The following is a 17,922-nucleotide window of genomic DNA, read 5'->3' on the forward strand; positions in this document are numbered from 1 at the left end:
GCCAAACCGGTTTCGGCTAGCTTTTGGTGTTTTATTGTTCAGTGGTAGCTCTTGGGGTTTATTTTGTTTTATTTTAGGAAAGAAGTTGGAATTACAGAAAGTAGTTTAATTTTGTTTAAATTTAAATCCAACTAAACCTTCAAAATGCTCACCATAATATTTTTGTGCTATTGTAGAGTATGCTTCTATTTTCATACAGATTTTTCCTCCAATAAAGATGATTTTGGAATAATAATTGAAGCATGACTAGCTATAAATATACAGATCATGTATACATTAGTACAGCAAATGTCTATTCAGTACCTCCTACATTACAAACACTATTATAAGAGCTGGGAATAGAGAAGTGAACAAGACAAACATTAAACTGGCACATACAATAATACAAGGGTGTGATTGGGGTTGTATAGATATTAATGCAAGCCTAAGGTACGGCACTTAATCTCATCTAGAAGAATGCATTATCCTAATGGTTGGGTTATCAGGGTATGATATGATAGTCTTTTCGACAAATGACTCTGTAACTACAAACTGGACATCCATCCACAGGTGAAAAATCTAGACATGGACTTTATAACAGCACAAAAATTAACTGAAAGAGGATTACAGACATAAATATGAAATGAAAAACTATAAAACTCCTAGAAAATAACATAGGAGAAAATCTCCATGACCTTGGGTATGATGATGACTTTTTAGGTACAATACCAAACATATGAGCCATGAAAGAAAAAAAGTGCTAAATTGGACTTCATTAAAATGTAAAATGTTTGCTTTATGAAAGAGGATATCAAGAGAATGAGAATACAAACCAAAGACTGTGAGAAAATATTTCCAAAAGATATATCTGATGAAATGCTATTATCTTAAAATATAATATCAATATGAAGTCTTAAAATTCAACAATAAGAATACAAACCATCTGATTTTAAAATGGACCAAAGACCTAACAGATACCTCACCAAAGAAGATATACAGATGGGAAATAAACTTATGAGAAAACGCTCTGCATATCATCAGGGAAATGCTAATTAAAACAACAATGAGATACCACTATATATTTATTAGAATTTCCAAAATCCAGAACACTTGACAACACCAAATGCTGGTAAGGATGTGGAACAACTGTACTTTCATTTGTTGCTGGTGGGAATGCAAAATATACAGCCACTTTGAAAGACAGTCTGGAGGTTTCTTACAAAAGTAAATATACTCTTACTATACAGTCCAGCAGCCATGCTTCTATCTACCCAAAGAAGTTAAAAACTTAAGTCCACATAAAAACCTGCATGCAGATGTTTATATCCACTTTGTTCATAATTGCCAAAACTTAGATGTCAAGATATACTTCAGTAATTAATAGATAAATAAACACCCATTCATTTGTATGATACATCCAGAAAATGGAATATTTATTATCTAGTTCTAAAAAGAAATGAGTTTTCAAGCCATAGAAAGACAGAGAAGAAACTTAATTGCATATTACTAAATGAAAGAAGCCAATTTAAAAAGGCTAATATACTGTATGATTTGAACTATATGACATTCTGGAAAAGCAAAAGTTTGGAGACAATAATAGATTAGCGGTCACTAGGGTCACAGAGAGGATTTTTAGAGCAGTGAACCTACTCCATATGATGCTGTAATATCAGATACATGTCATACATTTGTTAAACCCGTAGAATATACAGTACCAAGAATGAACCCTAATGTAAAGCATGGACTTTCAGTGATAATGCTGTATTAATGTAGGTTCATCATTTCTAACAAATGGTAGATGGTGATAACTTATGGGGGAAGGATTTGTGGGCTGAGAAATCTATCTTCTCAAGTTTGCTATCAACTTAAAACTGCTTTAAAAAATAGTCTACAAAGAAAGAAATTTCTAAAAAAAAAAAAAAAAAGCATAACCAAACATAATGCCACCTTGGTTGATAATTGAGAGAGGATTATGACATAGCTATATGAAATTTCAAAAAAGAGGAATAAAATTCTGGGCCAAGGGCATAATTTAGTGTAAAAGCAAAGATGCAAAGGACAGCAAGACATATTGCTGGAGAGCTATTTTTAGTCAGACAACAGCTACTTAATTGTGTGTTTTGTGCTACCTACATAGAACTTGAGGGTCATTCCTCAAGGCAAGGGTCATTCCAGGAAGGGGTTTCTAAGATGTGGTAAGGCTGTTGAGGTGTAACTGAAGAGGTTTAGGCATAGCTTGAAATGTGGCAAATGGATTTTAGGGGGTCAAGACTAGAACAGAGATGCCAAACTGAGGTTTCAGTAATCCTAATGAAGATGATGGTGTCAGACTAACAAATAGTGCTACCAGGATAGAAGAAGTGGACAAATTTGAAGTATCTTTTGGAAATTTAATTAATAGACTTGCTCATATATTGGATTGTAAGAGATGAATGAAGGAATCCAAGATAACTTGATTTCTAGCTTTCGTAGCTGAAGGGCTTCTGGCAGTGCTTCCCAAAGTGTGGTACTCATATCCCCAGGGGTACAGGAAGAGTTTGGTGGGGGTATGCGTTGCACTGGAGTTTGGTGGGGATATGCACTGCACCGTGCTTAGTTGCGCCTAATTCTACATTCTCATGAGTACGAGGGTTACTCAGCATTATGAAAATTATAGAAGGGGTACACATATGTCAAAAGTTTGGGAAACACTGGTAGATACAGTTTATTTAGAATAACACAGAAAGAGGAGCATGGCTCGGATGAGAGAGATTTTCACTTTGGGTTACACTGAATTTATGGCACCTGTGTAATGTCCAAGTGGAATCATTGACTAGGCATCTTGGAATTTGGGTCTCCAGCTCTCCAAAGTTATAGCTAGAGTGAAGACTGAGAGTTATCTGCTTGTATATGGTAAGTGGTAAGTAAGGACACAGATGTGATGCTCAGGAAGAGTCTGCAGAGTGAGAAGAAAACCTGGGGACAGGCTTGACTGCTCTTTCTATGGAGAATCCTCTTTCTCCACATCTTCATATGATTGGTTGTTTACTGTCATTCAGGAATCAGCTAAAATGTCACCTCTCATAAAGGCTCCCTTTACCATCTTATTGATTTAGCACATGTTCATCACATGACTCTCTTTTAACATTTTAATAATATCTCATTATTTTATGTCTATCTTACTACAGTGTACTTCCCTTAAGAACTCATGTCTTATTTGTGGATATCTCCCTGGTATCTGAAATAATGCCTAGTACATGGTTCACAATCACAAATATTTATTGAAGGAATGAAAAAAAGAATGGTGAGTAGAATGTTTGAGGAGGAAGGAATAGTCCAAAAGACAATAGTTAAGTTAGGATTAAAGGATCCCCTGTATAATAGATATTTTATCCAGGCTTATACTGGTGAGTACCTATGTGCTAAAGATTCTGGTACAGACTCTAATAGAGCTTGGAGTCTAGTGGGAACAACAGTCTTTCGTTAAGTACTTATCTATACTAATAAAAGGGTAATGTGCTAATTATACTGGATAGACTGATGTCTTCCAGAAGTCCTTCCAGACAAAGCCACAGCAGCTGCAAGGGCTGAAGAGAGCTGGCACCACGGTGGCCAGCAGTGGCAGCAGCAGCAGGGTGATGGGGGTGATGCCTTCCCCTGATTGGCCAGTTGTCTCCCACAGAGGGAGGCCAGACTGCCATTAGTAGGACATTTCCTGAGGGCTCCTGGACTGTGAGAGAGGGCAGGCTGAGGGACGACCCCCTTCCCCCTGCAAGTGCACGAATTTTTGTGCACTGGGGCTCTAGTTGATGTAACAGAAGTGCCAAAGAACAAGTAGAGGGTGCTATGAGAGCAGATAAATGAGGAAAGTAACTTTTGAGAAAGTGGTGATTTGAGTATTGGGGTCAGAACTAGTATAGACATCAAGTATGTACAAGTGTAAGAAGTTTGGCCAAGAAGGGGAAACTCATAGGGTAATTACTAAAGATAGATACAGTTTTTAATTTGGTGAGGGAGGATGTGTGGCATATTGTTTTAGAAGGAAAGACTTGAGTATTTTTAAATGCTGGTGGGGAAAAAAGCCAATATGGTGGGTGAGCCTGAAGTCCAGGCACTAGCCTTTCATTTAAGTTTTAGCAGGATTCAAGGGGTTTTTGTTTTGTTTTGTTTTTTGATGCCTTATATTCTCAGTGAAGAAAGTAGTGCTATTTACTGACAATAAAGCAAATTTGGAGAGGTGGGTATTATGTTTGAGAAGCTAGGAGAATATTGAAAATAGCCAAACCTACAGTCCATAGCATAAAAAAAGATGAACATTTGCTTTAAGATATTTACTTATATTACTTTAGTGAAAATAGTCTCTTCCCTGAGCACCAATCTCTCCCCATTGCTACTCCAGATTATAGGTGCTTTCCTAGGTTATCATAGCACCTTCCGTTTTTCCCTGGTTTATACTTTTCATACCATAGTGTTAGTGTCTATTTGTAGTGTATAATAAACTATTTTGTGACTATTTCCACAGTTCCTATTATAATACAAATCATATGTTTATTATTTGTACTGAATTCAAATACCAGTTCTCCACCTGTTAGATGCTAGGCATGTAACATAATCTTCCTCATGCTTGTATTTCATTGGCATTGTTTCACATTGCACAATAGTATAACACCTAAGAAAGAAGTCCAGTTTATCTGAAGGTTGGAAATAATTTATATCACATTTATTATAACTTCTGTAATATAAGCTCTTAATAAATAGAAGGGTTTTGTTTTCTTATCCTATATAATAAAGTGGTAATATGCAAATTGACCATCACTCCAACACAAGATGGCCAGCATGTGAGGGCAGTTGAGGGTGACCAGGCTGGCAGAGGAGAGCAATTAGGGGGCAATTGGGCCAGCAGGGGAGCAGTTAGGCGTTGATCAGACTGGTAGGGGAGTAGTTAGAGGGTGATCAGTCTGCATGGCATGCATAAGTGGTTAGGGGCAATCAGGCAGGCAGGCAGGTGAGCAATTAGGAGCCAGCAATCCTGGATTGTGAGAGGGATGTCCAACTGCCTAGGCCGGACATCCCTTGAGGGGTCCCAGGTTGGAGAGGGTGCAGGCTGGGCTGAGGGACACACACCCCATCCCCAAACATGAATTTTGTTCACCGGACCTCTAGTTACCTATTATAGGTACTTAGAATTTTCTGACTTTCACCTTTACTTTGGTTCATATGCTTTCAATTTAGACCTTTTACTTTCATGAATTTGAATTTGAAGTTCCAAATCAAAACATATATTTAGATAGTTGGGATGTAGGTACAATAGTTACACATTGTTCTGTTTTGTTTTGTTTTTCATAGGTGCCTACTAAATTCTAGACATAGCTTAGATTCTTTGCACATACTTGCATTTCATTGGCCTGGACATAGAGCATTTTTGTTAATTTTTTCTATTGTAATACATTAAAATGAAACCTATTAAAATACTTTCTCATGGTTGTTAGAATATGTCTTTAATTTGTCCTTGTGGGAATGAAGATAAAATTATTTAAGTGGAAATTGTTATAAATGTTTATCCTATTTAACAGCTACACTCTTGAATATAATTCATCCATCATAGCTGGAGAAAGCAATTGTGCAGTTGTCTATAATTAACAGACCAAACCAGTTGATGGATGTGCAGCTGAATCAAAGTACTCCCTAGGACAGGTTGAAATTATAAACTGGATCATTTAAAGGAATTTAACAAAGGATCTTTGTAATTAAAACAAAGCAAGGTTAATGGGATGTAAAATTCCCTATAATGTCTTGGCAATAATAATTGGATTTTAAATTATTAAAATATGAATTGAACCTTAAAGCAAATAAGACTTTTTTAAATTATGGAATTTGCATGATTTTTTAAAATAAATCATTTGCCTAAAATAAATCTTTATCACTCTTTTGAAAGCATATAATATATATGTAATTAATTGATATTCATACAAAAACCAGGTTGTAGTATTATTTAGCATTGAATTTAACTTAAAATTTACAAGATTCCAAGTTTTTATTGTATCTTTAAAATAGGGGGAGGAAAGCCTGGCATTTATTAGGTTTGGGAGAAGAGAAGCCTATTGCATCCAAGTATAATTCTTTAGTAATTATTATATGGCCCCAATTTGAATGTCCTTTTTTACTTTAACAATTACAATTTAATGATTAAATCAGTAAGCTTTGGTTTACTTGAGTTTGTTCTTAGCTTACTTATTGCAAACAAATGTTTGCCATGAATCAGATGATCCATGTTTTAATTAGAAAACAAAATGTTGTCCTTGCTTTGCTCAGTTGAAAAATGCAAAAATTTCAGAGCCACAACTAGTAACACCACCTCCAACAATAGAATTCCATGTCAGTTATCATGGTATATTAACTGTATTATATAAGAGTTGTTGGCTCTTTGATCCATAAATCTCCATGTAAATAATAGATATAGCATTATGAGCAGTGACCAATAGGTTCCTTCTTTCAAACTCTATTGATGATTAGTTACTGCACATTTGTATTTAGTTTAAACATAGACAGCAAAGCATATTGCCTCTTGTTTCCAAGTGGAAATTCACATGACAATCCCCAAAAGTGGATAATCAACATATGAAAGAGTAAAGTACAAAATGCGATGCTGTTAGAACTGAAATAGAATGTGAATAGATCTGAAAATATGATAACCGAGGAAAGATAGGCAAAACCTAAGCCAACATGAAGTGAAGGTAAGAACTATGAACAAAGCTTCTGCACAGCAAAAGAAACCATCAACAAAACAAGAAAGTCCACTGCATGGGAGAACATATTTGCCAATGTTATCACCGATAAGGGTTTAATTGCCAACATTTACGGGGAACTCATACAACTTAACTAAAGAAGATAAACAACCCAATCAAAAGAAAATGGGCAATGGACCTAAATAGATACTTTTCAAAAAGGACATAAGGAAGGTCAAGAGACATATGAAAACATGCTCAAAGACACTAATCATGCAAATCAAAATGACAATGAGGTACCATCTCACACCCTGTCAGAATAGCTATCATCAACAAATCAACGAATGACAAATGCTGGCGAGGATGCGGAGAAAAAGGAACCCTTGTGCACTGCTTGTGGGAGTGCAGCCACTGTGGAGAACAGTATGGAGTTTCCTCAAAAAACTAAAAATGGAAATACCATTTGACCCAGTAATACCACTTCTAGGAATATATCCCAAGAAAACAGAAACATCAGTCAGAAAGGATTTACCATAGCTAAGATTTGGAAACAGCCTAAGTGTCCATGAGCAGATGAGTAGATTAAAAAACAGTGGTACATCTACACAATGGAATACTATGCTGCTATAAAAAGGGACTTGCAACAACATTGGTGGAACTGGAGAGCATTATGCTAAGTGAAATATGCCAGTCAGAGAAAGATAAAGATCACATGATCTCACTCATTTCTGGAAATATAATAAACAACATAAACTGATGAACAAAAACAGATCCAGAGACAGAGAAGCATTGGTCAGACTGTCAAACCTGAGATGGAAGGTAGGGGAGGGTGGGGATAAGGGGGAGAGAACAACCAAAGGACTTGTAAGCATGCATATAAGCCTAACCAATGGACACAGACACCAGGGGGTGAGGGCATGAGTGGGGTGTAGTGGGGGGATGAGAGGATAAGGTCACATATGCAATACCTTAGTCAATAAAAAAAAGAAAAAAAAAAGAAGCTGAAGTCACTTCAGTGGGATGCTAATTGAAATATACTAGTAAATGGGTTACACAAGATATAGGTAACTCTGGACTGTTGACACTGTGTCATTTGGGGCAATATAGCCAGGCTGTCACAGGAATTCAGAGAAGGTGAACTTATGGACATCAATGAGGAAAGTCATAGTGACAAAAAGACTGACAGTGGCCTAGAGGAAGTGATACCAGCCTAAAACCTCCCTTTAAAGAAACTCAGAAATATTTCACCACTTTGAAAGTAAAAGAACAAAATGTAAGCTAATCCAAACTTAGAAAGAAATATGAAAGCTCAAGTCAACAAGACTTAGAAAAGACGCTTGCTCCATTTTATAAGTTACATAATGAGAAGAAGGCAAGTTCTGTTCAAACTCCTATTAACAAGTTTTTGCAAAGAAATAAAATACTTTAATTCTAAAGAAAGAAAAGAAAGCCGAAACCGGTTTGGCTCAGTGGATAGACTAGAGCAGTGTTTCCCAAACTTCTCTCATGATGAGAATCACCTGGTGGAGTTGTTAAAACACAGATTCCTGAATCCCAACTAAGAAGTGCTAAACTAGAATTTTTGGGAACATATAGGTAAAATTGCATACCTAACTTAGTGCTCTATATATAAAATCTGTCTTAGAGCACTAGTTAAGTATACAATTTTACCTATATGTTCCCAAAAATTCTAGTTTAGCACTTCTTAGTTGGGATTCAGGAATCTGTGTTTTAACAACTCCACCAGGTGATTCTCATCATGAGAGAAGTTTGGGAAACACTGGACTAGAGCATCGGCCTGTGGACTGAAAGGTCCCAGGTTCGATTCAGGTCCAGAGCATGTACCTTGGTTGTGGGCACATCCCCAGTAGGGAGTGTGCAGGAGGCAGCTGATTGATGTTTCTAGCTCTCTATCCCTCTCTCTTCCTCTCTGTAAAAAATCAATAAAATATATTAAAAAAAAAAAAGAAAGAAAGAAAGAAAAGAAAATATATTGATTTAATTTTTATACCATTGTGACATAGTTAGGTAACAGAAGCTACTAGAGTTGGCCTTTGCATTAGTGGTCAGTTATGTTGTTTAAATAGCATAAACAGATAAAAGTTAACTAATAGGCTGTGGGAGGGGTTATGCCAACATGAAGTTATAGTGTATGTAGCTAGTGTAAGGATACAGTAAAGATGAAGGATAGGATGAGCAAGTCAGATAAGACAAGAATATACTGAGTGGCCAGATTATGATCTCTGAATGCATAATAATCTGGCCACTCAGTGTGTGTGTGTGTGTGTGTGTGTGTGTGTGTGTGTGTGTGTGTATTAGAGGCCTGGTTCGTGAATTTGTGCATGGGTGGGGTCTGGCCAACCAGGCCAGGAGGAGGGGACATGGGTGGTTGGCTGGCCTGCCTGCTGGTTGAACTCCTGGTCAAGGGGACAATTTGCATATTAACATTTTATTATATAGGATATACACTGAGTGGCCAGATTATTATGCGTTCAGAGATCACAATAATCTGGCCACTCAGTGTATAGTCATGGCCTGGGCCATAGGTTTTAGTCCAGAGAATCTTCCCAATGTGCCAAGGGACTTAAAACACTGAGTTATAAGGTGATTAGTACCCATATGTGTAACATAAGACTATATAGATAATTTCCATTCCTCAGAAGTGGGGATTTGGGGTGTGGGGGTAGGAAAATGGGTGAAGGGGATCAAAAGATTAAAGAATGTGTATTAAACATCTAGATGCTAGGTTCTCACCTGATACATATGGAATCAAAATCTTTAGTTGGAACTTAGATATCACCATTTGTAATATGTCCTGCAAATGATCAGGGTCTTTAATATACATCAGAGTTTGACAACTATTACACTTAATTCCCTTATTTTACTAGCCATGTAAAATTATCACCATCTTTGGAGGTGGATGGGTGGGTGAGTGGGTGGGAAGAGATCAACCAAAGAACTTACGTGCATATATGTGTAACCCATGGACACAGACAATAGGTTGGCCAAGACCTGGGTCAGGGAGCATTGTGGGCTAGAAAGGGTCAATGAGGAGGAAAAGGGGATGTATGTAATACTTTTAATTATAAAGCTTTTAAAAAATAAATAAAATTATCACCATCTTTACCCAAAACTCTCAACATAAATAGTCTTATATGCTAAGTCATTTGTTTTTCATCCTGCTCTAAGAATTATTAACTATTTAGGTTCACAATAGATTAATGTAACTACCTGTTTTATGTACTTAAAATTATGAGATATATTTGAAGATACAAATAAAAATTATAAGAAACTTATATACTAATCTGTGGGTCATTTTGTCCATCCAGCATAATTATGAGTTCCAAGAGTATTCTTATAACATTTACTAGTAATTAGATGGGGGAAGTGGGTAGTTTTCAACCAATACTAATTTTCTCTCCTCTTCCCAACTTTTTAATGCCTCTCTCTCTTTCACATCAAGTCCTTAAATCTCAATCTGATGTTCTGGCCCTGCCCTTTATATTTATCTTTCTTCTCTCTACTTATGCCTAAGGAAAACTCCAATTTCTATACTCAACCTATTCTGAGAGAAATGTAGATCTGATTATATTTTTATATAATCAGTTGACCCAAATGCATGAATAATTGATAGCTTTTATCCTCTAGAAAAGATAGTATTTTAAGAGAATAACTAATTTTCCCTGTATGATTTCTCCATGGGAGCCCTATGTATAAAATTTTAAGTTTATGTCTATTCTTACACTTTCCCTTTTTCTGCACCAATCGAAAGGCTCAGAAAGGCTGCTGCTACTGTGCCCTGGTGTTCTCATCTCTGTTTCCACAGCTAATGGAATTGAGTAAATTAGGTCAGCCTTCAAAAATAATGTTTGGTTAGTGTCACAGTTTATTATAAATCTAAGTTATTAATATGCAGAAATGCTTTGATGCCCCATCAGATATGGAGTTCCATATAGCTAACTATTATTTTTATTTTCTTCGGGGGTTTTTTGCTTCTAGTGAGTATAAAGATAACCAATGTTTCTATGTGTATCTTTTAGAATAGTCAACTACTCTTTTTCTGTGCTTAATTAATGTTAAGACTTTGCAAGTAATCTCTCACTGGCTCCTAACAACCATATGAGGTAAGGGTCTTCCCTCTTTAAAGAAAATGTACTTTTGGGCAATGCAGAAAAGTTAGTGTCAGATACTTCTTAGGGCAACAAGGCATTTGTTCTGCTCTGTTCATTAGGTAAAGACTTGTTGGCATCAAAATGATTCATGAACCAAAGTTTGTAAGAATTTTCCAAAATAAAAACATTTTAAAATAAAAATTATAAAATTTTGCAAAATTTTAAATAATCTATTAAAGGACTGAAGCACTGGAAGAAACTGAGTTTCTCTAATCCAACCACACTCTACCTTGCAATGTCACTAGAAACTCTATGACTGCCTTTGAGATTTTGGGGATGGCCAGAAGTGACACTAACTTATTACATTTGCTCCAGTACTGTGTGGCCACTTCACCTCCAATCAGAGTCTGCCTTCTTGACTAAATAAATGGGATCTTAAAATATAATCTTACAATTTGGGAATGTACTCTTTCCTCCAGCTTATAGAGACATCTGAAACTGTAATTAGGAAACTAAAACTCAGACACAGGATAAAGTATTGGTCCAAGTTTTTAATGCTATGAAAATGCAGAACTTAACTACAAGCTAGTTCTGTCTTTAGTCCTCCTCACTCATCTACTGATGATGAAATACTAATTTGTCTGATCTCTCATATTGCCTTTGCTATTGATTTTTTTTCTTTCATTAAATTACAGAAATAAATTATTTAAATTTAAAATTCAGGATCTCAGAGTCTTGGGTCAAACACAAGCAATTTAAATTGTAACAAACTAAATAAAATTGAATACTTCCTAGAACATCAGCTCTTTCATTGTTGATAACTATTTCAATGGAAATAGAATATTTTGTTTTGTCTTCTGACTAATTATTTCCTATACCCATAGCAGCCCTGTTTTATAACAGGAATGAATGTGACTGAACAAATTGTTTTTCTTTTCTGTTTCTTTAGAAAAATAAATTTACATGAGAAGGCAAAGACCACTTTATTTACTTCCTGCTATATAGATACTGTGAGGAGGAAAATGTTCTGTAATAGATATTCCTAAGTTATCAGATATTTTTATTTACCTCATTTTCTGTGTGCTAAATGTATCATAGAATTTTATAGCTAAAAAACAACCTTATCATTAAAATATAAAATGTTATTTGCCCTCCTTCCTAAATTCATTCAGTCATTTATCCACTTCCTATTTAATAAAAGGAATATGTAAATTAACCATCACTCCATCACAAATATGGCAGTGCCCATAGCCACAAGATGGCGGTACCCAGACCTTTCAGCCACACTGGAGTACCCCAGTCCTGGGAGGGGACTGCTGCTGAGAGCAGGCAGCATGAGTGGCCTGGTGGAATGCTTGTTTTATCGCCACATTAACAAGACATGCATTCCACCTTGGCCTTGACCAGCCTCTGGGTAGCAGATACAGAGTGGCCAGGGGTAGGGAGGACGCTTGCATTGTTGCCTTGGTGATGAGGCAAGTGTTCTGTGCCTGACTGCGGAAGGCCTCTGGCCGGCCGGGAGGGCAGTTGGGGGCCATGAGGCCGGCCGGGAGGGCAGTTGGGGGCCATGAGGCCGGCCCGGGAGGGCAGTTGGGGGCCATGAGGCCGGCCCGGGAGAGCAGTTGGGGGCCATGAGGCCGGCCAGGGAGGGCAGTTGGGGGCCATGAGGCCGGCCAGGGAGGGCAGTTGGGGGCCATGAGGCCGGCCCGGGAGGGCAGTTGGGGGCCATGAGGCCGGCCAGGGAGAGCAGTTGGGGGCCATGAGGCCGGCCAGGGAGGGCAGTTGGGGGCCATGAGGCCGGCCAGGGAGGGCAGTTGGGGGCCATGAGGCCAGCTGGGGAAGGCAGTTCGGGCCATAAGGCTGATTGGGAAGGGCAGTTGGGGGCCATGAGGCCGGCCGGGGAGGGCAGTTGGGGGCCATGAGGCCAGCTGGGGAAGGCAGTTCGGGCCATAAGGCTGATTGGGAAGGGCAGTTGGGGGCCATGAGGCCGGCCAGGGAGGGCAGTTGGGGGCCATGAGGCTGGCCAGGGAGGGCAGTTGGGGGCCATGAGGCTGATTGGGAAGGGCAGTTGGGGGCCATGAGGCTGGTAGGGGAGGACATTTGGGGATGATCAGGCCAGCGGGGGGGGGGGGGGGGGGAGGGGAGGAGTTGGGGCTGAGCAGGCTAGCAAGGGGGGCATGGGGGATGAGCAGGCCAGCAGGCAGAGTCATTAAGGGCAATCAGGCTGGCAGGCAGGTGAGCAGTTAGGAGCCAGCAGTCCTGGATTGCGAGAGGGATGTCCAACTGCCTGTTTAGGCCCGATACCACAGAGACATCCCCCAGCAGTCAGACATCCCCTGCAGGGTCCCAGATTGAAGAGGGTGCAGGCTGGGCTGAGGGGACCCCCCCACCCCCCATGCACGAATTTTGTGCACCAGGCCACTAGTAGTTATATTGATGAGTCCATACTTTATGACAGGTACCATACAAATCATATTAGGTACAGAGATGACTCAGCATTATAACTTATTTAACAAGCCTTACAGTTTGAGAGAGACTGGTTAAAAAAGAAAGAAACAAAAATAAACCTAAGACAATGTTTAATATTATAATGCCCAAAAGTTTTAAGAAACTATGAGATGTTCTCTTAGTTCTTTTGGGAAAAGTGGATGACAGGAGTTATAGAAAGAAGAAATGGCATACAAAGTGCCCTGAAATAGTATGACTTATTAAAGGAACTACAAAGGCTTTCTAGAACATAGAATAACTCTGACAGAATGACCACGGACAAGTTTGGAGAGTAGACAGGCATCTATCTATATATGTTTGACTATTATCTTGACTTTTATATGTAATCACTGGAGAAATTTAATAGTAAATAACTCTAATGGCAAAGTGAAAATGTATTAGAAGATAGCAGATTTGGAAGAGACAGAAAAATTAGGAAGCTATTGTAATCCAAATGAGAGATGAATAAGGCTTAAGTTAAAGCAATATTAATGCAGTGAATAAATAGATTAAAATATATTAAAGAAAAATTGGCAAAGCTTGATGATTTAGTGTAGAATGTTTTTCAAGTCCCATTTCAATGGGCTGAATTAAAGATGTATGGGTTACTCAGGGATCTAAGATTCCTTCTGCAATAGAACATTTAGATTCTACATAGGGAAATATGGGTCTTAGGAGTTTTCCAGGGCCACTTCTCTACCTAATAAATTGGTGCCTCAAAGAGTAGGTATACCCTGGGTCATATGCATAAAAGAACAGTGCTTTGGGGATTTTAAGCTTTTAGCCAGAAATTAAGTGAAAAATATAGCCTGGAAATTTCAGGTTAAGCCAACATCCTTAAGAGAGGCTGATATGGTTCTGGTGGGCTCTCCTTTATATCAACAGAGATAAAAGCAAACACATACCCACATTAGTTCTGTTAAACTCACACAGATTAAAACCACAAATGTGTAACAATCAAAGATGACTAAATAATAAAATTGAAAGATACTTTGTATGAACATCAATAAGAAAAAACACAAAAATTTGTATCTTCAAGTACTATCAAGGTTAGAATTGTGAAATACAGGAAATAAAATGAACAGGAAGATTTTTAAAATTGAAACTTATAGAATTTAAAAATACACTTTTGTAAAAAAAAAAAAAATCTATGTATTGATGATTTGTCAGATTAGATAAAGTTGGAGGAAATTAGTAACCTGGAACATATATATTAAAACATTTATCCAGAATACAGAGAGAAAAAGAGATGACAAATGAAAAGGATATTCATAGATATGAAAGTTGAATTAGAAAGTTTAATTTACAAGTGATCAGAATTAAAAATTCAGAGATTACAGAGTAGATGAAAAATTTTAAAAGATGATTGTCTTGAATATTTTAGAACTGATTGAAAGTATGACTATAGAGGTATAGGAATCACATGTAAAATAAGATAAATTAAAGAAACCCATCCTAGATGCATGATCCTAACATTGTAAAACACCAAAGATAAAGAGATAGAAGCACCCACTCAAAATAACAGGTCTGAACAAAAAGAGAAAAAATTAGTAAATAATAATGAAAGTTAGAAAAATGTGACATACTTTTAAAGAGTTGAGTAAAAGAATAATACTTGGTAATTTTATATGCAACAAAAATATTTTCAAAAAGTATGGGGTGATTGAATAATTCTAAGATTTTAACTTATCCCAGTACCATTTATTTTTGCTCCCCAGTTCAATGGGGCTATTTTTTTTTTTTTAAATCACATTTCAAGTACTGTACCAAAGGGAGCAAAATGGACCTTACTAACAAATAATTTTACTCAATTATTTGTTCTGGCCTGTCTAATATGAATAAAGCTGGTTCCTTGAAGGCATTTGTGGAAAACATTTATAGACTAACTAGAGGCCTGATGCACAAAATTCATGTACCTCAGCCCAGCCTGTACCCTCCTCCCAACTACCCTCCCTTGCAGGCCTGGTCCCTCCCAGTAGCCCTCCATGGCTGGCCATCTTGTGTTCACATAGGGGCAGCCATCTTGTGTGTTGGAGTGACGGTCAATTTGCATATTACCTCTTTATTATATTGGGTGTCTTAGGTTGCCACTGCCTGAGGTGATGCATAGCAGTTGGGGTAAATAATAGAGTAACCAAAAAGCTTAGGAGGAACACCTAATGAGATGTACATAAGGGTTTTAAAAACTTATAACATATTTTGAAATCTAAAGGCCACATGCATGCTTAGGACTGTATGCATGCTCTGGAAAGAAGCACCTAAACTATTAGTACCTAAAGAAGGACCTAATTTCTTACCTTCTGCTGACATGGAGACTCTATGGAAACAGAGTGTGTGCTAAGGTAGAGTGGAAACCTGCCTAGCTGAGTGTTGAAGGGCTGTCCAAATACAAACACCCAGCCCCTTGGGAAAGTCTGGAAGATATTCTTGTATTGGTGAATGGTTTTCCACATGGATAATGAAGTTTCCCAGAATGACTGTGAGTCAGTTAAAAGGTGCTGTCTCTGCATGAAAATAAAACAACATACATTAGTTGATATATATGATGCATAAGTGTCACAGATAGAATAGACTTTCAAGTAATTTAAGCAATTTCTCTGGTGTTTTGGAAGAAAGACTCTTCCCTTCCCCATCTGCTTCCCCGCTACCCATGCCTCTGTGTTTTGACAATCCACTGCTTTGCTCCTGAGTATAATACTATGTACTAGCCAAATCCTGAGCCTCTCTACCTTCCTGCTTTCTTCAGTTAATCTATTTAATTTTTGTAACTTTCACTAATTTGCATATATATGATTTTTCCCCCTGGCTTTCTTTAGCCTTCACACACTAAGCAAAGACTTTGAACTGAATATCAACATCTCGCATCTTTCTCTTTTGAAACCTTAGTTATATAAAATGTAGGCCGATGATCTCATAAAAACTAATTTTTAGAGTTTCTTCCAGTGTTTAACTTCTTATTTATTCAGCTCCCTCAATGATTGCGATTAAGACTATCAATATGATTGTTTGCCTGGAACATTATTTGTAGAGGAGTTGGAATTCCCCCCTCCCCCCCCCCCCCCGCCCCTTAAGTATTATGGTTTCATTAAAATATATTTTATTGATTTTTTACAGAGAGGAAGAGAGAGAGATAGAGAGTTAGAAACATCGATAAGAGAGAATCATCGATCAGTTGCCTCTTGCACACCCCCTACTGGGGATGTACCCGCAACCAAGGTATGTGCCCTTGACCGGAATCGAACAGGGGACCCTTCAGTCCGCAGACCGACACTCTATCCACTGAGCCAAACCGGTTTCGGCAGTATTATGATTTCAAATAGATCGCCCTAGCCTTGGGTTCTTTGAATAACTTATGTTTTTGTTAACTTTGCTGTAAACTAGACAATATTCCTATTAGAATGTGCCTCTGTCCCATTCAAGTGATATGAGAGATTACCTTTACATGTTTCTAAGTGCTATCTCCATGATCCTGCTGCTATGTAAGATTTTAGTGGTACCTCTGTCTTACCGCCAGGAAGTTCTGCTAATCCAGAGTGACAGTTACCCAAATCTCATCATGGAGTAATGAATTCTATATCAGACCAGACATGGGTTTTGGGAAGATTTCTAATGAGAACTATCTTCACAACCGATCTCTCTCTCTCTCTGTCTCTCTGTCTCTCTCTTTCTTACCCCCCATCTCTCCCTCCCCCTCTCTCCTTTTCCTGCTCCCTCTCCCTCTTCTTCTCTCTAAAAATAAATTTTAAAATATCCTTGGGTGAGGATTAAAAATTATATTTAAGTCATAATTTAGGAATATCAGGATACACAATCATTTTATTTTTCTTGTACATATTTATCAGTGAAGATAAGTTTGCCATGGGTAGACAGAATGTAGTGAAGAATAAATTCAGAATTGTATGAGTTGATATTTGGTAAATACAAAAGTTAAGACAAATTTAAAGCTAGCCTATTCTGATTGAAATTTATGACAACTTGGACAAAAAAAAAGGATAATTCATTTCAATAATGAGCAGTGAAAATAATGAATGATTTTGAAAATAGCATCCTTGTTTAAAGTTTATGTGGAGCAAAACTAGATAATGGATATGAGTATGAAAACTAATTTTTAAAAAAGATGTAGGTAAAGAAGATGAAATTACTATATAAGTTTCTCCTCTAAAACAAACAAACAAACACAAAAAACAAGAACACAGTATATTCTTCCACTTATTTATATCTTATTCTCTTTTTCAACATCCTGTAGTTTTCTGAGTGCAGGTCTTTTGCCTCCTAAATTAAGTTTATTTTTAAGAATCTTAAATTTCTTATTGTTGTAATGGGACTGTTTTTATTGGTGTTGTTGTTTCTCCTTCTGAGAGTTTATTATTGGTGTATAAAAGTGCCATTGGTTTCTGGGTGTTAATTTTTTATCCTGCTACATTGCCAAATTAATTTATTATTAAATCTCGTAGTTTTTTGGTGGAGTCTTTAAGGTTTTCTATGTACAATATCATATCATCAGCAAATAATGACATTTTTACTTCCTCCTTTCATATTTGGATGCCTTTTACCTTATTTTATTGCTGAAAGTAACTTTACTAAATTCACTGGATAATTTGTTCACAGACACACTATTTAACAGAATCATTGCTATAACA

The 17,922-nt window shown here is 37.3% G+C and overlaps 1 protein-coding gene across 4 annotated transcripts in view; it reads left to right on the forward strand.

Moving 5' to 3' along the window:
• The window catches only part of NBEA (neurobeachin), a 796,980-nt gene that overhangs the window by 398,592 nt on the left and 380,466 nt on the right, over positions 1-17,922 (forward strand). The gene's annotated exons all lie outside the window — the stretch shown is intronic.

Source organism: Pipistrellus hanaki (genome assembly GCF_964339955.1).
Source record: "Pipistrellus hanaki genome assembly, chromosome: 3".
Taxonomy (NCBI): domain Eukaryota; kingdom Metazoa; phylum Chordata; class Mammalia; order Chiroptera; family Vespertilionidae; genus Pipistrellus; species Pipistrellus hanaki.